This window comes from Equus przewalskii, chromosome 1 (assembly GCF_037783145.1).
Source record: "Equus przewalskii isolate Varuska chromosome 1, EquPr2, whole genome shotgun sequence".
Lineage (NCBI taxonomy): Eukaryota > Metazoa > Chordata > Mammalia > Perissodactyla > Equidae > Equus > Equus przewalskii.
The window spans coordinates 110,907,556-110,933,371 of NC_091831.1; the positions used below are offsets into that span (position 1 = coordinate 110,907,556).

At 37.7% G+C, this 25,816-nt stretch overlaps 1 long non-coding RNA gene and 1 other non-coding gene across 2 annotated transcripts in view; both read left to right on the plus strand.

The window, feature by feature from the left end:
• LOC103540210 (uncharacterized) overlaps window positions 1–25,816 on the plus strand; it is a 203,200-nt gene that overhangs the window by 83,757 nt on the left and 93,627 nt on the right. Inside the window, exons 6-7 of the long non-coding RNA XR_011525944.1 lie at window positions 15,666–15,726; window positions 16,897–16,933. This is a non-coding gene — a long non-coding RNA (uncharacterized lncRNA). The remainder of the gene's footprint in view (window positions 1–15,665; window positions 15,727–16,896; window positions 16,934–25,816) is intronic.
• On the plus strand, window positions 16,363–16,429 carry LOC139078542 (small nucleolar RNA SNORD109A). The gene has a single exon (XR_011531553.1). It is a non-coding gene; the product is annotated as a small nucleolar RNA SNORD109A (small nucleolar RNA).

Genomic DNA, 25,816 nt, shown 5'->3' on the forward strand with positions numbered 1-25,816 from the left:
GCCACCTCTCCCAGTCTTGAAGTGTTGGCCTTGTGTAGGTGATGAACTCTATTGTTCAACCCTACCCTAGCTCTTGATTGTCTTTCAAACCTTTGAGATTATCCAAGTAGACTATTTTATTTTTCATAGCTTCCAGTAGTTGAGGTTGTGCCAAAACCTGTCAGTGTCCCAAAGGGGAGTATTTCAGTCAGCACCTAAAATCAGGCTGATTGGAAGCCAGATCCTCACGAAGCAGCTTTTAAAGAGTGCAATATATACAGTCCTGTGGGACCATGAGCATAAGCCTCACTGGCCACCATAGTCTGGCAATACGGAGGTGTCTCCCAGTTAGCAGTTTCAAAACAAAGGGCTCCAGATGAGTGTATAATCTCCTTTCTTGGATATACCAATGTACTGTAACAAGGCAGATGAGAGCACCTAGAGGAATTTCCCAGCCTGTATTCCCTGAGAGCACGTCTGTAGCCCTTAGATGTATGCCAATCCTGAAGCCTGCTTCTATGGTCAAACTCTGGGACAAGCAAGTAAGCCTCTTTCACAGAAAGCCTAGGGGAGTGTTTCAGTCTAGTGTCTGTGTGGTGCCCTGGATGTGGTAGCCTGCTAAGAACGTCTCTACAATTGTTACAGTTTCATGGGACCCAGGAACACATGCCTCCCTGGCCACCAAAGCCAGGCAATCAAGGGGTATCCTTTGGGTGGCAGCTGCAGAAACCAGGGTTCCAGACATAAAAACAGGTATATAAGCTCCCCTTCAAGAGATGCCAGTGTTCTCAAGTGTGTTGGTGGAGAGCATGAAGACAGTGCCCACTCTCCAAGGTCTCAGGAAAGGTTATAGTCAGCCTTTAGATGTATGTTTAATTAGAAGCCTGCCCTTAAGACTGCAGTTATAATGATAAAGTAATAGGCCTCTTTCACAGAAAGACTGAGTTTCTGGGTCTGTTGCCTCTTGCTGTGCCCTGGGGATGGTAGCTGTTTAAGAGCTCTTTCTCCATTGGTTATAGTTCTGTGGGACTCATTGAACATAAGATCCACTGGCCATCAGAGCCAGGGAATATAGAGGTATCCCCCAGCAGCAGCTGTAAAAATCAGGGCACCATACAAGGGTATGAGCTCGTTTCTGGAAAATACCAGTGAGCTGGAGAGAGGAAGAGGGAGAGCACAAAGATTGTGTCCATCAGCCTCCATTTCCTCATAGCACCTCCATAGGACCCTATAAGTGTGCCAAACCAGAAGCCTGTCCCTCAGGCAAAGTTCCTGAACAAGCAAATAGGCCTCTTTGACAGAAAGACTGGGGGTGTGTTTTAGTCTGCTATTTGTGCAATGTCCCTGGAGTGGTGGTCTGCTGAGAACGGGCTCTTCAATTGTTACAGTCCCATAGGATACAGAAACATAAGCCCCTCTGGCCTCCAGAGCTAGGAGATCAAGAATCATCTCCTTGGTGGCAACCACAAATACCAGTATTCAGATATGGAACATGGGGCTCCAGACTTGTGTAGAAGCTCCCTTCCAGGAGACACTGGCTCTCTGGAGAATGGCAGAGGGAGAGCACAAAGATGGTTCCCACTGGCTTAAGCAAGGCAGAAGAGGAGTGCAAAGATGGCACCCTTTGAAAATAGAAAAGAAAAGATAAACAAGGAAAATTTTAAAAGAGAAAGAAAAAGAATATAAAAGAAGAAAAAGAAGAGAAATAAAAAGAAGAAAAAAGCTAGGCTGGCCCCGTGGCCGAGTGGTTAAGTTCATGCGCTCTGCTGCAGGCGGTCCAGTGTTTCTTTGGTTCGAATCCTGGGCATGGACATGGCACTGCTCATCAAACCACACCGAGGCAGCGTCCCACATGCCACAACTAGAAGGACCCACAATGAAGAATACACAACTATGTACCAGGGGGCTTTGGGGAGAAAAAGGAAAAAATAAAATCTTTAAAAAAAAAGAAGAAAAAAGCACCTGCTAGTTTTAGCAAGGCAGAGCGAGAGCATGGAAGATGGCACCTGCTGGCTAAAGCATAAAGATGGCACTCACTGGAAAAGAAAAAAAAAAAGAATATGGTGCTCACCATATAATAAATGCATTCATATGCTTTATCAAGGCAAAGGGAGAGCAGGAAGTTGGTACCCACCAACCTATGTACCCAGAGAGTTTCCCAGCAAGCCCTTGTTCCTCAGACAAATGCTTTAAAATTAGCAGATGAGTCTATTTTGTTACATAAAGTCTGCGTATTTTTCAAAAGGCAGCTTCTGCATTGCGCCCTGGTGCAGAGGAGTCTGTGTGCTAGTACTTTAAGAGCCATTTCTCAGTTTGCTGCAGTGACACGATTCTTGTGAGCATGAGACCCATTGATTTTCAATGCCAGATGTTTTGGGGGGCTCATCTGTCAGGTGCTGCTCTTAAAAGTTGGGATGCCTAATGTGGGTGCAAATGTTTTGCTCCTCAGAGAGAAACTCTGGGTTTTGAGTTCCCTCTTGATTGCAGGTTGCTGCACCAGGCATGGTGTTTATGGCAAGACTGTGCCTCAAACTTTCTTATGCACTTTGATGTGTTTTCTTCTTGTTTTCCTGATGTGGAGGTGTTTGTCCTTCAGTTTTTAGGGGGTTTTTTTCAGAGGAAATTATTTCATATATAGTTACAGATTTGATGTGTTCATGGGAGGTGAGTTCAGGGTCTTCCTATGTCACCATTTTGAACTGGAAGCTATATTTTTTATATTGCATATCCATTACCAAATTATTGTGTCTATAGTTATTTTTAATACTTTTGTCTTTTAACTTTTATACTAGAGTTAAAGTGATTTACAAACCACCATTGCAGAATTAGAGTATTCTGAATTTGACTATATACTTACCTTTACCAGCGAGTTTTATATTATGTTTTCATGTTACTGATTAATATCCTCTCATTTCAACTTAAAGAAATCCCTTTAGCATTTGGTGTATGGCAGGTCTAGTATTGAAGAACTTTAAGCTTTTGTTTGTCAAAAAAAGTCTCTATCTCTCCTTCATTTCTGAAGAGTTTTTCCAGGCATAGTATTCTTGGTTGGCAGTTTTTTCTTTCAGGACTTTAAATATATCATTCTACTCTCTCCTGGCCTGTAAGGTTTTTGCTGAGAAATCAGCTAATCACCTTATGGAGTTTCCATTATACGTGATGAGTCCCTTTTCTCTTTCAGCTCTTAAAATTCTCTCTCTGCCTTTTACTTTTGTAATTTTATTATAATGTGTCTTGTAGTTTTCTTTGAGTTGATCCTATTTGGGGATGTTCATTCTTCATGAATGTAGATATCCATATCTCTCCCAAGATTTGGGAAATTTTCAGCCATTATTTCTGTAATTAAGCTTTCTGCCCCTATCTCCCTCTCTTCTCCTTCTGGGACTCCCATAATGCATAAATTAGGTCATTTAATGGAGTCAGCTATTGACTGAATGTTTGTGTTCTCTCAAAAGTCATTATGATGAAATCTTAACCCCCAAAGTAATGGTTTAGGATATGGCACCTTTGGATTGTTATTAGGTCATGAGGGTGGGGCCCTCATGAATGAGATTACTGTCCTTATAATAGAGGCCCCAGATATGTGCTTTGTCCTTTCTGCCTTGTGAGATTACAGTTAGAAGATGGCCATCAGTGAGGAAGTGGGTCCTCTTCCTAAATCTACTGGTGCCATGACCTTGGACTTCCCAGTCTCCTGAAATGTGAGAAATAAGTTTTTCTGTTGATTATAAGCTACTCAGTCTATTGTATTCTTGTTATAGAAACCCAAATGGACTGACATATAGAATTGGTACTGAGACATAGAGATGCTGCTATAACAAAAACCTAAAAATATGAAAGGAGCTTTGGGACAGGGTAATGGGTAGAGGCTGGAAGGGTTTTGAGGTGCATGCTAGAATAGGCTTACATTGCCATAAATAGACTGTTAAGGGTGATCCTGCTGAGAGCCCAGAAAGAAATTAGGAGAACTGTAAGAAAGTTTCAAAATCCTTAGAGAATACCTAAGTATTCCTGAGGAGAATGCTGTTAGAAATATGGACAATCAAAGCCGTTCTGATGAGGTCTCAGGTACAAATGAGGAAAATGCTATCGGAAACTGGAGGAAGGGTGATCCTTGTTATAAAGTGGCAAATAATTTGGCTGAATTGTGTTTGTTTCCTTGTGTTTTGTGTAAGGAAGAACTTGCAAGTGATGAAATTGGATATTTCATCTAATGAAGAAACATCTAAGGAAAGCATTGAAGTTGCAGTCTGGTTCCTCCTAACTGCTAAAGTAAAATACAAGAAGAAAGAAATGACTTAAAGAAGGAATTGTTAATCCAAAAGGAAGCAGAACTTTAAAAATTAGAGTATTCTTGGCCTATCCGTATTGGAAAAAATGAGAAAGCCTGTTTGGGAGAGAATACACAGGTGTGGTCAAATTTGATAAAGAAATTATTATGGTTCTGCCTTCTCAACAGATGCTATGAGCTATTCATCAAGACAATGGGGAGATTAATCAGTCACCTAAACAGAAGCCAAGGCTTATTGTCCAAGATGATGGAAGGATGACCATGAAGTCATCAGGACTGCCTCTCCTGTTACAGGCCCAGAGTGTGGGGACCTGGGCACAGAATTATTTTAAAGAAGGGGCTTCTTCTACCTGGCACTGTCTCACAACAGCAGTTCTACTCTCCACACTCCATCATTGCATTCCTCAGCTGCCTCAGGTCTGGCTCCAGAGGGCCCTAGTACAGTGTGCAACCCCAAACCAGTAGAGTCTCTAGCATATGATTCCAGCCTGGGAGAGTCACAAGCACATGACTCCAACCCACGAGACCTGTGGCAAGGGCTCTGCCCAGCAAAGTCGTGTTGACAGGGCTGCCCAATGCTTTGGGGGCAGTCTCAACCAGAGCCTTGGAGGCCCAATCCCTGCCCCAGTATGTCTAGAAGGAGGAACTAGAGGCACAGTGAGCCTGGATGGCAGAGCATCAAATCACATATTTATTCTTGAGCCTTAACATTTAATTTTTTTGCCATATTTGGTTTTGGACTTGAGAATTGTCACTACTTTTTTCTATAATATTTCTGTCTTTTGGAATAGGAATGTCACTTGGTATCAAATCTACTGAGGCCCTGATCTTGGACTTCCTAGGCTCCCAAAATGTGAGAAATAAAGTTCTACTATTTATAAGCTACCCAGTCTATGGTATTTTTTATAGCAACCCAAAGGAACTGAAATAGTCTCCCATATATATAATAGATTTTTTCACTTTTTTATTCATTTTTCTTTTTTTCTCTCCTCTGACTAATAATTTCAAATAACTTGTCCTTAACTTCACCGATTCTAATATCTTCTTGGTCAAGTCTGTTATTGAAGCTCCGTATTGAATTTTTCATTTCATTCATGGTATTCTTTAGGTCCAGAATCTCTTTGCTTTTTTTTTTTTTTAGTTATTTTATTGAGGTCATATTGGTTTGTAACACTATGTAATTTCAGGTGTACATTATTATACATATCAGTTTCTGTAAAGACTGCATTGTGCTTATGACCAGTAGTCTAGTTTTTGTGTGTCACTATATACATATGCTCCTTTACTCCTTTTGCCCATCACCCCAACCCCTTCTCCTCTGGTAACCACTAATCTGTTCTCCTTATGCATGTGTTTATCCTCCTAATATGAGTGAAATCATATGGTGTTTGTCTTTCTCTGTCTGGCTTATTTCACTTAACATAATACCCTCAAGGTCCGTCCATGTTGTTGTAAATGGGACAATTTGGGGTTTTTTTTATAGCTGAATAGTATTCCATTGTATGTATATATATCACATCTTCTTTATCCATTCATCAGTTCATGGGTACATCCATGTCTTAGCTATTGTGAATAATGCTGTGATTAATATAGGGATCCATAAATCTCTTTATGTTGCTGATGTCATGTTCTTTGGATAAACACCTATTGGTGGGATAGCTGGATCATATGGTATTTCTATTTTTAATTTTTTGAGAAATCTCCATACTGTTTTCCATAGGGGCTGCACCAGTTTGCATTCCCATCAGCAGTGTATGACTGTTGCCTTTTCTTCACATCCTCTCCAACATATGTTATTTTTTGTCTTGTTAATTGTAGTCATTCTCACAGATGCAAGGTGATATCACATTGTACTTTTGATTTACATTTCCCTAATAATTAGTGATGCTGAACATCTTTTCATGTGTGGTTGGCCATCTGTATATCTTCTTCGGAAAAATGGCTGTTCATATCCTCTGCCCATTTTTTGATCAGGTTGTTCCTCTTATTGTTGTGAAGTTCTATGAGTTCTTTGTATATTTTGGAGATTAACCCCTTGTCAGATATATGCTTTACAAATATTTTCTCCCACTTGGTGGATTGTTTCTTCGTTTTGTTCATAGTTTCCTTTGCCCTGAAAAAGCTTTTAGTCTGTTGTAGTCCCATTTATTTATTTTTTGTTTTGTTTCCCTTGCCTGAGTAGATGTGGTATTTGAAAAGTTGTGACTAAGTCTGATATCAGAGTGTACTGGCTATATTTTCTTCTAGGAGTTTTATGGTTTCAGGTCTTACGTTCAAGTCTTTAATCCATTTCGAGTTAATTTTTGCATATGGTGTAAGATAATGATCTAGTTTCATTCTTTTGCGTGTGGCAGTCTAGTTTTCCCAACACCATTTATTGAAGAGACTTTCCCTTCTCTATTGTACATCCTTGGCTTCTTTGTCAAAAATTAGCAGTCCATAATGTGTGGCTTTACTTCTGGGCTATCAATTCTGTTCCATTAATCCATGTGTCTGTTTTTTGTGCCAGTACCATGTTGTTTTAATTACTCTAGCTTTGTAGTATATTTTTAAGTCAAGGATTGTGATGCCACTAGCTTGGTTCTTTTTCCTTGGGATTACTTTGTCTATGTGGGGTCTTTTGTTGTTCCATTTAATTTTAGGATTCTTTGTTCTAATTCTGTGAAGGATGTCATTGGGATTCTGATTGGGATTGCATTGACTCTGTAGATTCCTTTAGATAAATGGACATTTTAACCATGTTTATTCTTCCAATCCATAAGCATAGAATATCTTTCCATTTCTTTAAGTCTTCTTCAATTTCTTTCAGTAATGTCTTATAGTTTTCTTGTCTAGATCTTTTGTCTAGATCTAGTTGTCTAGAGCTTTCACTTCCTTGGTTAAATTTATTCTCAGATATTCTATTCTTTTTGTTGTGATTGTAAGTGAGATTGTATTCTTGACTTCTCTTTCTGCTGGTTTGTTATTAGTGTATAGAAATGCAACTGATTTTTTTAAAAGATTTTTAAAATTTTTTTCCTTTTTCTCCCCAAAGGCCCCCAGTACATAGTTGTATATTCTTCGTTGTGGGTCCTTCTAGTTGTGGCATGTGGGACGCTGCCTCAGCATGGTTTGATGAGCAGTGCCATGTCCGCGCCCAGGATTTGAACCAACGAAACACTGGGCCGCCTGCAGAGGAGCATGCGAACTTAACCACTTGGCCACGGGGCCAGCCCCTCAACTGATTTTTTCTAAGTTGATTTTGTATCCTGCAGTTTTGCTGTAATTGTTGATTATCTCTAACAGTTTTCTAGTGGATTCTTTAGAATTTTCTATATATAGAATCATGCCATCTGCAAACAGTGAGAGTTTTACTTCTTCTTTTCCAATTTGGATCCTTTTATATCTTTTTCTTGCCTAATTGGTCTGTCCAAAACCTCCAGTACTATGTTGAATGAGAGTAATGAGAGTGGGCACCCTTGTCTTGTCCCTGTTCTCAGAGGGAGGGCTTTCGGTTTTTCACCATTAAGTATGGTGTTGGCTATGAGTTAGTCATATATGGCCTTTATTATGTTGAGGTACTTTCCTTCTATACTAATTTTCTTGACAGTTTTTATCATAAATAGATGTTGGATCTTGTCAAATACTTTCTCTTCATCTATTGAGATGATCATGTGAATTTTATTCCTTATTTTGTTCATGTGGTGCATCACATTGATTGATTTGCAGATGTTGAATCATCCTTGCCTCCCTGCTATAAATTCCACTTGATCATGGTAAATGATCCTTTTAATGTATTGCTGTACTCAATTTGCCAATATTTGTTGAGGATTTTTGCATCTATGTTTATCAGGGATAATTTTCCTTCTTTGGGTTGTTCTTGTCTGGTTTTGATATCAGGCTAATATTGGCCTCATAGACTGAGTTAGGTAGCATTCCATCTTCTTCAACTTTTCAGGATAGTTTGAGAGGGATAAGTATTAGACCTTCTTTGAATGTTTGGTAGAATTCTCCAGAGAAGCCATCTGGTCCTGGATTTTTGGTTTTTTGGAGATTTTTGAATGCTGCTTCAATCTCTTTATTTGTGATTCGTATAATCAGATTCTCTATTTCTTCTTTATTCAGTTTTGGGGGATGGTATGAGTCTAAGAATTTATCCATTGAATACGGCCGGAGCCAGGCCATGGGTCTACTTCTGGATCCACAGTCAAGTCTGTAGATAGGCCTTTTACTAGGGACTTGGATGGCATGTTTCTTGCAGATTCCCTGGGGAGGCAGAATGGCCCCCTGACCATGGTAAAGTGAGGCTGGAACTGAGTTTCAGGGTCCATAGTCAAGACTGATATCAGTGGGCCTGCTACCAGGGACACCAACAGCCATTTCTTCTAGGTTATCCAATCTGCTAGCAAAGTTTTTCATACTATACTCTTATAATCCTTTGTATTTCTGTGTTATCCATTGTAACTGCTCCTCTTTCATTTTTAATTCTATTTAGTTGAGCCCTCTGTCTTTTTTCTTAGTAAGTCTGGCTAAGGTTGTCAATTTCGTTTATCTTCTCAAAGAACCAGCTCTTAGTTTCATTGGTCCTTACTACTGTTATTTTGGGAAATGGGGTCTCTATTTATTTCTGCTTTAATTTTTATTATTTCTCTCCTTCTGATAACTTTGGGCTTTGTTAATTCTTCTTTTTTCTAATTCTGTTAGGTGTAGTTTAAGATTACTTGTTTGAGATCTTTCTTATTTGCTGATATAGGCCTATACTGCTATAAATTTCCCCGTCAGTAATAATTTCACTGCATCACATAGGAGTTGGTATGTAGTATTTTCCTTTTCACTTGTCTCCATGCATTTTTTAATTTTTCCTTTGATGTCTTCATTGATCCTATGGTTGTTCAGGAGCATGTTGTTTAGTCTCCATGTATTTATTCATTTTCCCAGCTTTTTTTCTTGTGGTTGATTTCTAGTTTTATAGCATTATGGTTGGAAAAATGCTTGATATGATTTCAATCTTCTTAAATTTATTGAGGCTTGCCTTGTTTCCCAACATATGGTCTATCTTTGATAATGCTCCATGTACATTTGAGAAGATTGTGTATTCTCTTATTTTTGGGTGGAATGTTCTCTCTCTCTCTCTCTTTCTCTCTCTCTCTCTCTCTCTATATGTAAAGTCCATCTGGTCTAGTGTTTCATTTAAGTCCACTGTTTCCTTGTTGACCTCCTGTCTGGATGATCTATCCATTGATGTAAGTGGGGTGTTGTTGTCCTCTGTTATTATTATATTACTAATTTCTGCCTTTAGGTCTGTTAGTAGTTGGTTTATATACTTTGGTACTCCTGTATTAGGTGCATATATATTCATCTCTTCACTCTGAGCCTATGTGTGTTTTTAGAGCTGAGATGTGTTTCCTGGAGGCAGCATATTTTTGTGTCTTGTTGTTTAATCTGTCTAACCACTCTGTGTCTTTTAATGGAGATTTCTATCCATTTTCATTTAGAGTGATTATTGACATTTGAGGGCTTAATACTGCCATTTTGTCTCTTGTTTTCCAATTGTTCTATATTTCCATTGTTTCTTTTCCCTTGTATTTCTGACTGCCATTTCAGTTTGGTGGTTTTCTCTGATGCTTTTCTCAGTTGTCTCCCCATTTATGATTTTCTCCTTATTTTTCTCTTTATTTGTCTTTATTTCTCTCTCTGCTCTAATTTTTTGTTTAGTGGTTACCATGAGGTTTGTATAAAAGAGCTCATAGGTGGGGCTGGCCCCATGGCCAAGTGGTTAAGTTCGCGCGCTCCGCTGCAGGTGGTCCAGTGTTTCATCAGTTCGAATCCTGGGCGCGGACATAGCACGGCTCATCAAACCATGCCAAGGCAGCATCCCACATGCCACAACTAGAAGGACTCACAACGAAGAATATACAACTATGTACCAGGGGGCTTTGGGAAGAAAAAGGAAAAAAGTAAAAAATAAAATCCTTTAAAAAAAAAGATCTCATAGATCCTACATTAAATATCCTACATTAGCCTAACCATTTTCTATCCTTTTTCTCTTCCCCTTCTGAGTTATTATTGTCACAGTTTATCCTTTTTGTGTTATGGGCTAAAATCGAAGTGCTCATAGTTATTTTGGATGCTTATCTTCCCTTTTTCTCTAATGTTTCCTAACCTGTTCTGATAGAGACCTGAAATTTTTTTATTTCATCTACTTAGCTCCTTGCTCAAAGCTTTGTAAACCTCTGCCTTTTTGTTTCAGGTAGGAGGGCTTCCTTCACCATTTCTTGTAAGGCTAATCTAGTAGCAATGAACTCCTCAGCTTTTGTTTATCTGGGAAAGGTTTTATTTCTCCATGATATCTCAAGGATGGTTTTGCTGGATATGGTATTCTTGTCTGAAAGTTTTTGTCTTTCAGTATTTTGAATATATCATTCCATTTTCTCCTAACCTATAAAGTTTCTGCTGAGAAATATGCTGAAAGCTTGATAGGGGTTCCTTTGTAGGTATTTTCTTCTGCCTTGCTGCCCTTAATATTTTTTCTTTGTCATTGTCTTTTGCCAGTTTTACTACTATATGCCTTGAAGAAGGTCTTTTTCTGTTGATGTAATTAGGAGTTCTATAGGAGTTCTATTGGCTTCATGTACTTGTAAGTCCAGTTTTTTGCCCAAGTTTAGGAATTTCTCATCTATTGTTTCTTTGAACAAGCTCTCTGCACCTTTCTGCCACACTTCTCCCTCTGGAATACTTATAATCCTTATGTTGCTTTTCCTAATTGAGTTGGATATTTCTCGAAGAAGTTCTTCATTTTTTACAAAAACTTAGTTCTTTCTCCTCCTCCACCTGAAGCAATTCTATATTTCTATTTTCTAATTCACTAATTCTGTCCTCCATAACATCAGCTCTATTTTTATGGTTTCTAGATTATTTTTATGTCATTAATTATGGTCTTCATATCTAGAATTTCTGTAGAGTTTTTTTTAAGGGCTTCAATCTATTTGATGAAATATTCCTTTTGCTCATTAATGTTGTTCCTGAGCTCATTGAACTGTCTTTTTCAGTTTTCTTGGAACTTGTTGAGTTTCTTCATGACAGCTATTTTAATTCTCTGTCATTTAGATTGTAAATTTCCGTGACCTCAGGTTTGGTTTCTGGAGACTTGTCATTTTTTCTTCTGCTCTGAAGTATTACTGTAGTTCTGCATGGTGTTTGATGAATTGATCCTTTGCTGGTGCATTTGTGGTAGCATCAGGTCACATATTCTACCTGCCACTGCTGGGGGAGGCAGGAGCTGTGTTTTCTGATCCTGCCTCATCTGCTGGTAGTTGTGCTGGTAGAGCTGCTCTGCATTTGCACAGACTGGCCACAGTCACTTGGCAAATTGTGCTCACCTCAGGGGGCCTCTGCACTCAGCAGGCAGGGCCTCTGTGTTCAGATGTCAGGTTGCTGTCATGTAGGCAGGGCCACTGAGCTCTGCAGGAGACTGACTGATTTGCTGCACTAGGCAGGAGGGGTGCTTCCTTCCATGCAGGCCCATGCTGTGCTTGCAGGCAATTTGGCTGAGCTGCTGCAGTTGGTGGACAGGGTGCCTTCATGGGATTTGAGCTGCTGCCACTTGGTGGGGAACATTCCCACAGGTGAGGCTGCTGCAGCATGGTAGGTGCTTCTGTGGGCCAGTTCCCCACTCTGAAAGTGTTCATGCATGGGCTGGGCTGCCCCTGCCTCCACTTATAGTCACACCAGCTGCTTTGTGAGGATCTGTGACCTGGATTGCTGCCACTGGGGAAGGGGAGGAGTCTGCTCACCTAGTTCTACTGCTTCCTAGGGATCCAGTCCACCCCTTTCAGATGTATGGCTGTGTGGGTCTCTCAGGTGTCCTGTTTTGCTGTATAGGGAATCCTTTGCTGGTTAATGAATGTCTGTTTGGTTGTAACTTCAAGGGGAGAGACCAAGGGAACAACTCATTCTGCCATGATGCTGACATCCCAGAATATCTGCTTGATTCTTTTTTATGATGTCTATCACCACTGAACTTCTCATTCTGTTCATGTATTATTTTCCTGATTTCATTGAGTTGTCTGTCTGTGTTCTGTAAATCACTGAGATTCCTTAAAACAATGATTCTAAATTCCTTGTCAGGCAATTCATATATCTGCATATTTTTGGGGTTGGTTACTGGGGTTTTATTAGTTTCCTTTGTGGTTTCATGTTTGCCTGATTCTTCATGGCCTATGTACACTTGCACTGATATCTGTGCATTTGAAGGAACAAAAACTTCTTCCTGTCTTTACAGACTTGTTTCAGCAGGTGAAAACTTTCTCCTGCTGGATCTCCACACTAATGGAACTACCTTTGGGATCACAGTTGACCAGAGCTGGAACTGGGTCATGTGGCTGCTGCCAAGTCCACAGTTGTGTCCATGGTTGGCAGGCCTATTACCAAGGGCTAAGGCAGGCATGGTTCCTGCTAGCTCACTAGGTGGATGGAATTGCCTCAGGGACAATAGTTGAATAGGGCTGGAGCCAGGCCATGGGTCTACTTCTGGATCCACAGTCAAGTCTGTAGATAGGCCTTTTACTAGGGACTTGGATGGCATGTTTCTTGCAGATTCCCTGGGGAGGCAGAATGGCCCCCTGACCATGGCAAAGTGAGGCTGGAACTGAGTTTCAGAGTCCATAGTCAAAACTGATATCAGTGGGCCTGCTACCAGGGACACCAACAGCCATCACAGGGCTCCTGGGCAGGCAGGGATGACTCTGGACCACAGTAGAGCAGAAGCGGATCTGAGTCTCAGGCTGTGTCAATATCCACAGCTGGGATTAAGGTCAGTGGGCCTATTACCAGAGACATAGATGGGCATGTTTTCTGCCATGTCTCCGAGTGGACAAGAATGACTCTGGACTGTGGTAAAGCAGGGCTGGAGCTGGGTCACAGGACTGCTTCACTATCCACAGATAGATCTGAGGTTTGCAGGCTACCAAATGGGTTACAAATTAGTGTAGCTCCTCCAGGGTCCCTTGGTGAATGGGGCTGGTTGCAGGACAATAGCAAGCAGGGCTGGAGCTGAATCCATAGGGGGACGAGACTGATTTCAGTCTGCAGTCAGGATGGTGTTCAGCAAGCCTACCATCAGGGCACAGGTCACTCTTCTCAAAGTGGCTTTCCTCAGTCTTGGGCTTCACTGGAGTGTCAGTCTCCAACTGGATCCAAGAAGTTCCCACAAAGGCACTTTTATCCATGGATGGCCATCAGATCATTGTCTGGGAGGACATGAACTAGGAATCTCTTTCTCTGTCATTTTGCTCCATCTAATGTCTTTTCAATTAAAGATATTGTAGTTTTAATATCTAGAATACCTATTTGGGTTAATTTTTATATTTTCCATTTTTCTTATGAGATTATAATCTATTAACACATTCCCACCATCATTTCCTTTGCATTCTTTTGCTTTTGTTAAGATCGGCACCTCAGCTAACAACTGTTGCCAATCTTTTTTTTCATTCTTCTCCCTGAAGCCCCCCAGTACATAGTTGTATATTCTAGTTGTGAGTACCTCTGGTTGTGCTATGTGGGACGCCACCTCAGCATGGCCTGATGAGTGGTGCCATGTCCGTGCCCAGGATCCAAACTGCCAAAACCCCGGGCCACCAAAGTGGAGTGCACCAACTTAACCAGTCAGCCACAGGGCCAGCCCCTCCTATGCATTATTTAGAATAGATTTTTAAATTTTTCTCTACTCTTTCTAAAATATAAGTTATCTGTTTGTCAGTTTTAAGGATTATGGGTTATATTTTCTTGCTTTATCCCATCTTATTCTTATTTTTGTACATCCGACATTTTGAGTAGGACACATTTGCACTGTGCTTATATTTTGTTTTGCTTTGTTTTCAGAGAGTATCTCGTGGCTAGGGAGAAGAAGTTACTCAAATTTCACCATAAGACAAGTTTATCTGGAACCAAAGAGTAGCTTTTATATTATACCATCTCCTTATCCTTATAAGTACATCTGTATTCCTCTCTGTGTCTATGTTATATTTATATATCATAAATATTATCTTAACTCTTCAGATATCTTGGTATCTTGAGAAATTTTGATTTGAAATTTAATAGCTTTCTTAATGTATTTTGAGTCTTTATCCAATCAATATAATTATTGATAATTCATTCATTTGATGAATGTAGTGATTCATATTTTACATGTATTAATCAGACATTTATTATATCTATTTCTTGTTTCCAATTATTTACTGTTAGCTTTTGTTGTTCTTGCTAGTAATAGTGTGTTAAACAGAAGTCAGATGTTAGGAAGTCAGCCAGATCAGGAAAATGACAAAAATGTTCTTTTTTAAAGAGATTTTACATGGCTTCTGAAAGGATATGTATTTTGCAAAATAGTAATAAGAAACAAGTTTAATAAAAAATCCAGATACTTGGGAGTATTTGCAAGTTAATGAAGGCAAGAATTCATGAAATAGAATTGGTTTGTATGTGTTATGTGTTGAAATAAAGTTTCTCTTAGTCAGATAAAATGGAGAATGGTGTGGAGTAATGATCCTATGGTTTCAATATGAACCTATATCTTCTCTGGCTAGGTACTATAGACTAATGAGATGAAAGGAGTATCACACTGTATGCTGTTGTCAGATAGATCCTAACATACTTCAATAATCTTTTAAGTGATACAACCCACCTTCAAGTTAACTCCTGATTCTTTGTTTCTATGATATGGAGTAAATATATCAGCATTGAAAACTACTCCACTGAGATATCACTCTAGACAGAATGATCCTGGAAAACTTCTAGAGTTGCCATTATAACCAGATTCCCTAAAGTCAAGTCAAATCTCGACCTGTGCTGTTTTCCACTGAAAGCTGAAGGCAAGTAGTGAATTGTTAAGAGCATTAATGTGATGTGAAGAATGTTTATTGGTTGGTAGTGGTCCTGTGTGAATCAAGGGTAAGCATAAGTATCTGAGGTTGCTGTGGTCCATCTGAGTGGCCTTCTAATAAGACAAATAATACTTTCAGAACTGGCTCAATTGATGACTTCCTCAATAATCTCAAAATAGCCATACCATGCACCTTGCATTTTTCACATCACAGGGTATTTTTCTCATCACAAGGTGTTTTCATAGTCTTTATTGGATGGAATACAACTTTAGAATTTTCCATCCAGGAGATAACTGCTGTATCACTTATTTGCATAGCTCAGTAGAGATGGTTGCTGGCTATTTTCAAAGTAAAGAATTCAGAGAGGAAACAAGTGAATAAATGAAATGAAAAATATAACAAATAATCAAGCAACTGTGATGTTTGTGGCAAGGGATACTTGTAGGATTAATTTAAATGGAACCAATGTTATGCTTTATTTTAAATTAATTTAATGCATTGTGTGTTCTGATTTTATTTTTTCTGATGTTTTGCTGCAGGTCAAAAGCTAGAACAAGTTACTCTCCTTTCAAGTGAACAAGTTACTTTCAGGAAAGAAAGGTGAGCAGCTAACCTGGTGCCTTGGAAATTCTTACGTATTTTATAACCAGTGATCAATACTTCAAAGTCTGTGAGTTCATTCTCTCAGATGCTCAAGGAAGAATATTTTTATGATAGATATTTTCTCCTGAAGCGTCCCTACATCATTCAAGGAATCGTCATTATTGTTTCTTTCCTTTTTAAAATCTCTTTTTCAAGTAATCTAAATAATTCTGGGGAATCATTGCCATATTTCCTTTTTCACCATTTTGTAGAGGAAGAAAATAAACTTGTAGCGAAATCCAAATGTGCTAAATATTGATTTTTTTATCGTTACCTGAAACATTCAGAACATAGATGCTTCTACTTATATTTGTACTGTATTAATAATATCGTATTAGTTTTACGACCTCATATACTCTTTAAAATTTTAGTTGATTAAAGGATTTTTAATTTTCCCAGTAGATTTTATCTAATTTTATTACAATAATCCAAGGTTATCTTTTTTTCATGCTATATATATAAGAGTTCCATTGTTCAGGTACTAGATAAATGTCTGCTGCACATTTACTGTTCTTTATTTATAATGTAGTAGATAAGCCTACACACAACAAGCCTGGCTATTGAAATGCTTATTTGTTGGGAGGGTGCTTGTCTGGATCAATGATGAGCATAATTGTCTGAGGATGCTGAGGGACTCATTCCAGATGTCAATCTGAGGTCCAGACTAGTGGCCCTCTAATAGTACAAATAAGACTCTCAGAGCCTGGCTCTATTTGCTGACCCCTCAGTGACAACATAATACCACTGTTATCATGCTTTTTCTTTGTCTCAGAACAGAGCATTAGTATCCTAAATTATAAGGCAGTATGCACCTTTAGATATGATCAGTTATCCAAGACTTGCTTCATTTTGCTCACTTTGAACAAAGAGTTGTAAATAAATGCTTGTACATAAGAAATATGCTCTTCAGCAATGAATCGGGAAATGAAAAAAGATTGAATTAAGAGGGGGACAAGCAACTGTGATGGGTACTGAAAGTCTCGTTCATGTTGGACTACAAGAAGAGAATACTGCCTGACTATATTAAATAATGACAATGAAATCAACTAGTTCTTTGCTATTTTTACTATTGAATATTTTCTGAGACTCTGTCTTTGCTTTTCTTTCTGCCATGTTTTGCTGAGATAGAAAGCTGGAATCAGGTCTTCCACTTCAGAAAACAGGGGTGAGTAACTATACCAAAATCCTTTGAAATTCATATGTCATGTGCTCCATGCCAGGTCCTGAGGTCTCTGTGTTCATCTTTTCAGAGACATTTGAGAACATTTTTAATGATGTATCCTTTTCCTCATTGAGACCCTCACCAAGATTACCTACATTATTTAATCCTTATAATTTCTTCTTTCATTTGAACTCTTTTCTGCTTTGATGGAAAAATGTAGAATTTTAGAGAGTTTTTTGGCAATTTCATATTGGATCAAAAAATTGTTGTAGTGAAATCCAAATGTGCCAAAATATTATCAGATTTTCTTCATCTGTTTAATTATTGAGATTTCAGAATAGAGGTTCTATGATTCCTAATGTCTTTGTGGTCACACTATATTATATTTCTACTTCTACTTTAAACTTTAAGGATTGACATGAATTAGTTATTTCTCGTTTTTGCAACATAAGTTGTACGTGAAATTTTTTCAGATCTCGCTAAGACCATGAAGTTTTTATATGATAAAATTCGCAATATTTCTTTTGAAACACAAAATATTTCAATTTTCAATACTGTATTGGGCTAAGAAAGGTATTATGTTAGACATATCAAATGGAGAGAGAGAGAAATATCATATATGGCATCATTATTTTTTACTAAGCCCTGAAATATGCATCACTAAGAGTTGTCCATATGTTTCTTGGCAAGCCGTGTTGAAGATTTTGGGTTACTGGGAGCTAGGGATGTCCTAAGGATAGGTAAACTTTTTTCTTGACAAAGTTCCGTCACAAATCTTATCAAATAGTACTTATTTTTGTATTCATTTATTACATATTGCTCATTTATTTATATTTATTCTCTAGAACCATAAAAGATAATTATAAAGAGCCGAGTAACAACTAAAATTCAGTAAATTATTACTTTACAAAAGTACAGGACTCAGACATAGAAGTGGAATACGACTAGCATAATAAAACCCTCTCTTATGACCAGCTTCAGCATCTTCTCCCCAAATGCTGCCCCTTCTGAAAATATATTTGATTTTTTACCTGATTTTTCATAGCTTATAAAAATAGGATTATATCATTTTGTTTTCTTTGTAACTGCATCATTTCCTCAAGATTATTGCTAATCGAACGTTTTATTTGAAACATCAAATTCATTGTTATAAGTTTGTTAATAACATACTCTTCCTATTTTTCATGTCTTAGATATTAATATTTGTGTTATCTCTCATTCTTGACTAATCCTGCTAGGAGGGTTTCGATCATATTAATTTTTTCAAATTACAAATTTTTGTATTTTTCCACTATACATCTGCTTTCTATTTTGCTGATTTCTGCTCTTAATCTCACTAATTTTTCCTTATACTCTTTGGAGTTTGATTTGTTTTGCTTTATCTAGCTTATTATGAAATATAATTAATTCAGTTTTAGCCTTCTTCAAGTCTAATATACTGATTTTCATTCTAAATTTCCCTGTAAGCACTTTTCAGCTGCATGAGCACAAGTTTGGCATTTTTCAATTACTCATATAAATATATTTTCTAATTTCCATGTTAATTTATTTTTGAATTGTGAATTGTTTAGAAGGGCATTGCTTAACTTCCAAGCAGTTGGGCTTTTTCTATTGGTTCTTATTACTGATTTCTAACTTAATTCCATATGATGAGAAAACATACTTTGAATTTATTTCATTTCTTTCAAGTAATTTTACATGTCTATAATGACCCAGGGTATTGTAGAATTTAGTAAATATTCAATTTGAAGTTATCATTACATTAGCATGTAATTATATCACTGTACATGCTGTGTTTTATACATACCAGTTTCAGTTTGAAATTGCTTCATCCATACCTGTTGCATATTTACTAATCTACGATCTGAAAATGAGTTAGTCATGGAAAGTTATGAGACATGTGGGTGGCTTCTGGAATGCTTGCAATATTTGTATCTTGATCTCTATGTTGATTAGTTGCTGTATTTGGATGGTGCAAATTTATTGAACTGTACAATTTTAGTGGATGTACTTTTCTACACATATATTACATTTCACTAGAAAGTTCAAAATATCCCATTAAAATAGTCCGAATATTAGCTAATACATTTCCTAGGAATATTGTCTAGTTGATAATGTATTACTTTGGGCCTAATGATTGATATCTTCAGGTTAGGTCAAGAGTATTCTCAGACATTTTTGGTAAATCAAACATTAAAGTAGTATTTAACACTGACAGCCATACCAGGATAGCTTTTCATTTCCTATCACTTAAATACTATTGTTAATTGCAAAGCATAATTTGTATACTAAGATTCAGATGTTCTGAAAAAGCCATTGTCTGGATAAGTCATATAGGTTTCAATTTTTATTAATAATAGTAATTTATATTCTGATAATGAATGCAAGGATGATGAGAAAGCAAAATTGATTACATTGAGTTAAAAAAGTGTTAACATGAAGAAATTAATCAGGATAGCTTCCATAGTAGAAATTTTTAAGATTCTTGTGTTATATGTATTTCTTTCCAGATAATTTGAGCAGATTTATATTTGGTATATGAGTTTTTCTTTTTATTTCTTTGACCTTAGTGCTGGTAATGCATGCTTGAGAGTGAACCAATAAGGAAATAAATATAAAGCCCTAAGTTATGGTCCCAGGTTGAAGTAGTAAATTAAGCACACAGGAAACAAAGAATTTTAATCCAGCATAATGTTTACTTAGCTTTATAAAAGCGTGCAGAATGGGATATATAGCATGTACATTATTATTATCTCATCGAAAGGTCTAATAACTACTGATGCACACACTTTTGTTTTGCACCAACCACCCTATGAACATTTTGTGGCTTATTCAGATAGAAGCCTAGATGTGTGTTTGTGTGTGAGTGTGTTTGTGAACTTGACACAGACAAACAACATCTGGTTGCCAGTGTGGTTTGTATATATATGGTTAGGGTCATGTTGACTCAGACTTGCATATCAAACATGGCTTACCCAACTCTGCAGTGAGCCTACAGGTCAAACATTCCCAGTAAACATAGCAGGTTAAAGTCTCTTTGCACAATTATCTTATGTCAATATTTTCTAAGTATACTGTCTGTGTGAAGATAAATCCAAGGTCATTTCTCCAGGCCAGTATGTAGTAAACTCATTATTTAGTTACTTTCATACAAAAAAATGATAATCATATTGAGAGGCTGTGGCAAAATGGGCATGATGGGATAGAGACTGAAGGGTAGTTAATAATTCTCTTGGTTTGGCTAAGCAGATCTAAGAGAAAATTGGAAAAACACATACGGCAGGATAGCATTGATATGACTTTTATCTAGAGAGTTTAGCTAATTTTTTTGTGGAAGAGGAATATGAGCTGTTGTTCCTAAATAGAAAAATTATTTTTTAAATATTAGTGGAGACAGAATATTAAAGAAAGATGTGAACTATAAGTGCAGATTGAATGAAAATATAGAGTTAGATCTAGGAATGCAATTAGTGGATGGGCACTTGGCAGTAATATTATTGTTCCAAAGTGAAGAAATATTGCTTAGGATACTGAGGAGAGACAAAGTTGCTGAAAGCAGGGTTTTTTTAATGAATTAAATTTTTATTGAATTTAATTGACATACAATACTATATTAGTTTCAGGTGTACAAGATAGTGACTCGATATTTTTATACATTATGATAATCACCATGATAAATCCAGCCACCACCTGTCACCACACCAAGTTATTACAATATTATTGACTATATGCCCCATGTTGTACACCACACCCCCATGACCCATTTATTTTATAACTGTAAGTTTATACATCTTAATCCCCTTCACCTATTTTGTCTGTCTCCCCACCCCCCTCCCTTCTGACAACCACCAGTTTGTTCTTTGTATCTGTGAGTCTATTTCTGTTTTGGTTTTTTGTTCATTTATTTTGTTTTTTAGATTCTACATATAAATGTAATCATATAATATTTATCTTTCTATGTCTTACCTATTTCACTTAGGATAACACTCTCTAGGTTTATCCATGTTGTCACAAATGGCAAGATTTCATTCTTTTTGTGGCTGAGTAATATACCATTGTATATATATATACCACATCTTCTTTGTCCATTCATCTGTTGATGGACCCTTAAGTTGCTTCCATATCTTGACTATTGTAAATAATGCTGCAGTGAACATGAGGTATATATATCTTTTCAAATTATTGTTTTTGGGGGCCAGCCCTGTTGCCCAGTGGTTAAGTTCAGTGAACTCCATTTTGGCAGCCCAGGTTTAATTCCCAGGCATGGACCTACACCACTCATCAGCAGCCATGCTGTGGCAGCGACTCACATACAAAATAGAGGAAGATTGGCATGGATGTTAGCTCGAGGTGAATTTACCTCAAGCAAAAAGAGGATGATTGGCAACAGATGTTAGCTCAGGGTGAATCTTCCTCAACAACAACAAAATACAAATTATTTTTGTTTTCTTCAAATAAATACCCAGCAGTGGAATTGCTGAATCATGTGGTAGTCTATTTTTAACTTTGTGAGGAACCTCCCTACTGTTTTCCACAGTGGCTGTGGTGAAAGCAAGTTTATATGAGGTGTTATTTTGGTGATTGATCTCTTTTTGCTCCTATAATCTAAGAGGTAAATCTTGAAAATCAATTCCTGTCAAATTATTTATTCTGTTCTAATTTGTGTGTTTGTCAAGATTGCCATATCCCAAACTGTGCCATCCCCATAGAGAGAAGTGGTTTTGCAGAAGCTTATCAGGTTGCCATATTACCAGCTTCAATAAACTTAAGCTGAAGTGTTCATTGTTTCCTTAATAAAAATAATACCTCTGTAGACAAGTAACTCTGTTCTAGAAATACTAATTTGTCAAGAAAAGTTCCAATATATTCTTTTGACCTCAAGGCTACATACATGTGCAGAGCTGTATGCCTGCACAGGAAATACCTGATAAGGTCCTAATTGGTTACCTCTGGCTTTCCTTGAAGACCTGTACAAGCAGGAGGTGAAAGCTAAGGAAGAATTGTAAACTATCTAAGTACTAAATGTGAGCCCCAACACACACAAACACACACACACACACACACACACACAAAGCCTCTTTGTAAAGGGTAGCAGACATACTGATTAGAGTCTTGGTTGGGAAATCTTGGTCCAATGATTAGCTGACCACTAGAATAACTGAGCAGTCTTCAGTGTCCACATACTACTGGGAATACAGACTTTATAGAATTAGTTTAGGAAAATCATTTTTAAAACAACCAGCAATGCCAACAAACAGTAGCAACAATAAATTTTTGGAAGGGGGAGAATCTGATTTCTAGAATTGCCACATCATATATAAAAGGTCAAATTTTCAACAAAAAAGAATTACAAGACGTGAAAAGAAATAAGAAAGTATGGCACATGCACAGGAAAGGAGCAGTCAAAAGAAAATATCCCTGAGAAGGCTAAATGTTCAACTTAATAGACACTGACATTAAATTAACTGTTAAAAATCTATTCAGGGGCCAGCACCATGACTGAGTGGTTAAGTTTGTGCACTCTGCTTTGGCAGACCAGGGTTTCACTGGTTTGAGTCCTGGGTGCAGACATGGCACCAGTCATCAGGCCATGTTCAGATGGCATCCTACATGCCACAACTAGAAGGACCCACAACTAAAATATACAACTATGTAGTACTGGGGAGATTTGGAGAGAAAAAGCAAAAAATAAAAAAGAAGAAGATTGGCAACAGTTGTTAGCTCAGGTGCCAATCTTTAAGGAACAAAAAGCTACTCAAAAACTAAAGTTAAAACATGTCTAAAGAATTAATGGGAAGTGTTATAATGATGTCTCACAAAATACAGAATATCAATAAAGAGAGAGAAATTATAAGAAAGAAGCACATAAAAATTCTGTGCCTAAAAATTAAAATAACTAAAATTGAAATTACGTAAAAGGGCTTCCAACAGTAGATTTGAGCAGGCAGAAGAAAGAAACAATAAACCTGAAGATAGGTGAGTTGAGATTATCTGACATAAGGAACAAAAGGAAAAAGAATGAAGAAAAATCAACTGAGCTACAGAGAACTGTGGACACCATCAAGCATACCAATATGCTCATAAATTGGAGTCCTAGAAGGAGAAGAAAGAAAGGAGAAAGAAATATTTGAAAAAATAGTGGCTAAATACTTTCCAAATTTGAAGAAAAACATTAATCTACACATCCAAGAAAAGTAATAAACTCCAAATAAGATAAACTCAAAGAGATCCACATCTATACACATCATAGTCAAAATGTTGAAAAATAAACACAAAGAGAAAATTTTGAAGAGAAGAGAAAAATGGCTCAACATATACATGTGATCCTCAGTAAGTTTAAAAATTGACTTCTCACCATAAGCTATACAGGCCAGAAGGGAAGACGATGACATACTCAAAGTGATGAAAGAAAAAACTCAACCAAGAATTCTATATCCATCAAAACCATCATTCAAAAGAGGAGAAGTTAAAATATTCCCAAATAAAAACTAAGAGACTTCTTTACTATTAGACCTGTTATTAGACCTGCTAAAGGGACTCCTTCAGTCTGAAATAGAAAGACACTGGAGAGTAACCCAAATACACATGAAGAAATAAAGAGCACTAGTTAAGGTAACTAAATAGATAAATATAAAAACAAAATATAAACGTGTTTTGTCTACAACCATTTTTTTCCTCTTGTTTGATTTAAAAAGTAATTTCAATTATAAATTTGTGTTTATGGTCTTTAATGTATAAAGTTGTAACTTGTATGACAATAAGACAAATTGATGGGAAGGAATGGAGCTATATCGGAACAAAGTTTTTATATACTATTGAAATTAAGTTGTTATTGATCCAACCTAGATTGTTTAAGTTATGATGTTAATTTGAATTCTCAGGGCAACTACTAAAACATATATATGTCTTGTACACATGTATATAAATAATAGTATTTAAATGGTACTCTAGAAAATATCTATTTAACAAAAAAAAAGAATAATGGAGAAATACAGGAAAAAACCACATAAGACATATAGACAACAAATAACAAATTGGCTGTCATAAACCCTACCCTATAAGTAATTAGACTAAATGTAAAAGGAATAAACAATCAAAAGACGAGGTTGTCCAAATTAAGGGGGAAAAAAGATTAACCATAAGCTGTGTAGAAGAGGTATACCTTAGAGTCAGGACTCAAATAGGTTGAAAGTAAAATGGTAAAAAAAAGATATACCATGCAAACTATAATTAAAATAAAGTTGGAGCAGCTCAGATGAAAGAGACTTTAACAAAAACTGTTGCTAAAGCCAAAGAACATTTTAAATGATAAATAATAAATTGATAAGAAAGACATAATTATTAACCTATACACTGAACAACAAAGCTGAAAACACGCAAAGCAAAGACTGTTAGAATTGAGAGGACAAATAGATGATTCAACTATTACAGTTGGAGACTTCAAAACCCAATTTTCAATAATGGAAGAACAAAGTGATTTCAGCAAGACAGTGTGTATCCTCCCTCTGAAACAATAATTTGGCCACCATTCAGAGACAAAAGTGGCTTTGTGGGAGCTTTGGGATCCAGGTTGGAGATTATGAAATGCCAGTGGGGTTCAAGAGCAGGGAGAGCTGTCTTGAGAAGGCAGGATCATACCCAGGGGTTGACTTTCCAACTATAGTCCCAGCTACAGAACTCAAAACAGCTCCATTCCCCTGTAGACTTAGCTATAAGCCCATTTGGCTTTGGTCCTGCCAGAAGCACCATATGCCATGGGACCTGGAAAGAGTCACACTTGCTTGTGCCTCGGGTAATTGGCCCACAGACCTTGGTTCTTGGTGTGGATTCTGAAGTGGCCCATGACTCAGTTCTAGCCTCTCTCAGTCATGGTCTTCAAGCAGTACTCCCAGCCCAGAGAGCTGGCAGGAGACACACCCATCCATGTCCACCGAGATACTAGAATGGCCCCATAACTGGGCTCCAGCTCCTTCTAGCTTCATCTGTGAGCAGTCCTGCCAGCCACAGGAAACAGCCAGAAACACACCCATCTGCACTCCGGGAGACCTGAAACAACCCTGTAACTCAACTTCAGTCCTTCCCAGCTGCTATCCATGATCAGCCCTGCCAGCCCAGAGACCCACTGGGAGACATACCTGTCAGTGTCCCTGGAGGCAGGCCAGCCAACTTCAGTCAGATGGCAGATCCTGAAATTGCCCTATGACTCAGATCCAGATACTCCTAGTCATACTCTGCAAGCAGTCCAGTCAGCCTAGGGACCCACCAGAAGACATGCATGTTAGTGCCCCTGGAGGAAAGATAGCTAACCTCAATCCAACAATAGATACTGAAACAGCCCTGTAACTGAGCTCCAGCCCCTCCCTGCTATAGTCCTCAAGCAATCCAGTCCACCCAGAGACAGCAGGAGGCATGCCCACTCATGACCTTAGAGATAAGCCCACAGACTAAGGTCTGACAGCAAATCCTGAAATGGTCCTATAACTTGACTTCTATCCCTACCAGCTGTGGTCAGGGAGCAATCCTATCTGCCCAGAGACCTGATGAGGGATACCTGACTCATGCCTTCAGAGTCTGTCCTCCAAACTTCAGTCCCAGATGTGGACATCGAAGCAGCCCTTGGATTCAGTTCAGCCCCTCTCAGCCATGGTCCAATGCCAGTCTTGCCAACCCAGTGACAAGGTCACTATATAATGATAAAGGGGTCAATTCATGAAGAGGATATAATAATTGTAAATATATATGCATCCACCTTTGAGTACCTAACTATTTAAGAAAACATTAACAGAAATAAAGGGAGAAATAGACAGCAATCCAATAATAGTAGAGGACTTCAATACCTCCCTTTCAACAGTGGATAGATCATCTGTACAGAAATCAATACGAAAA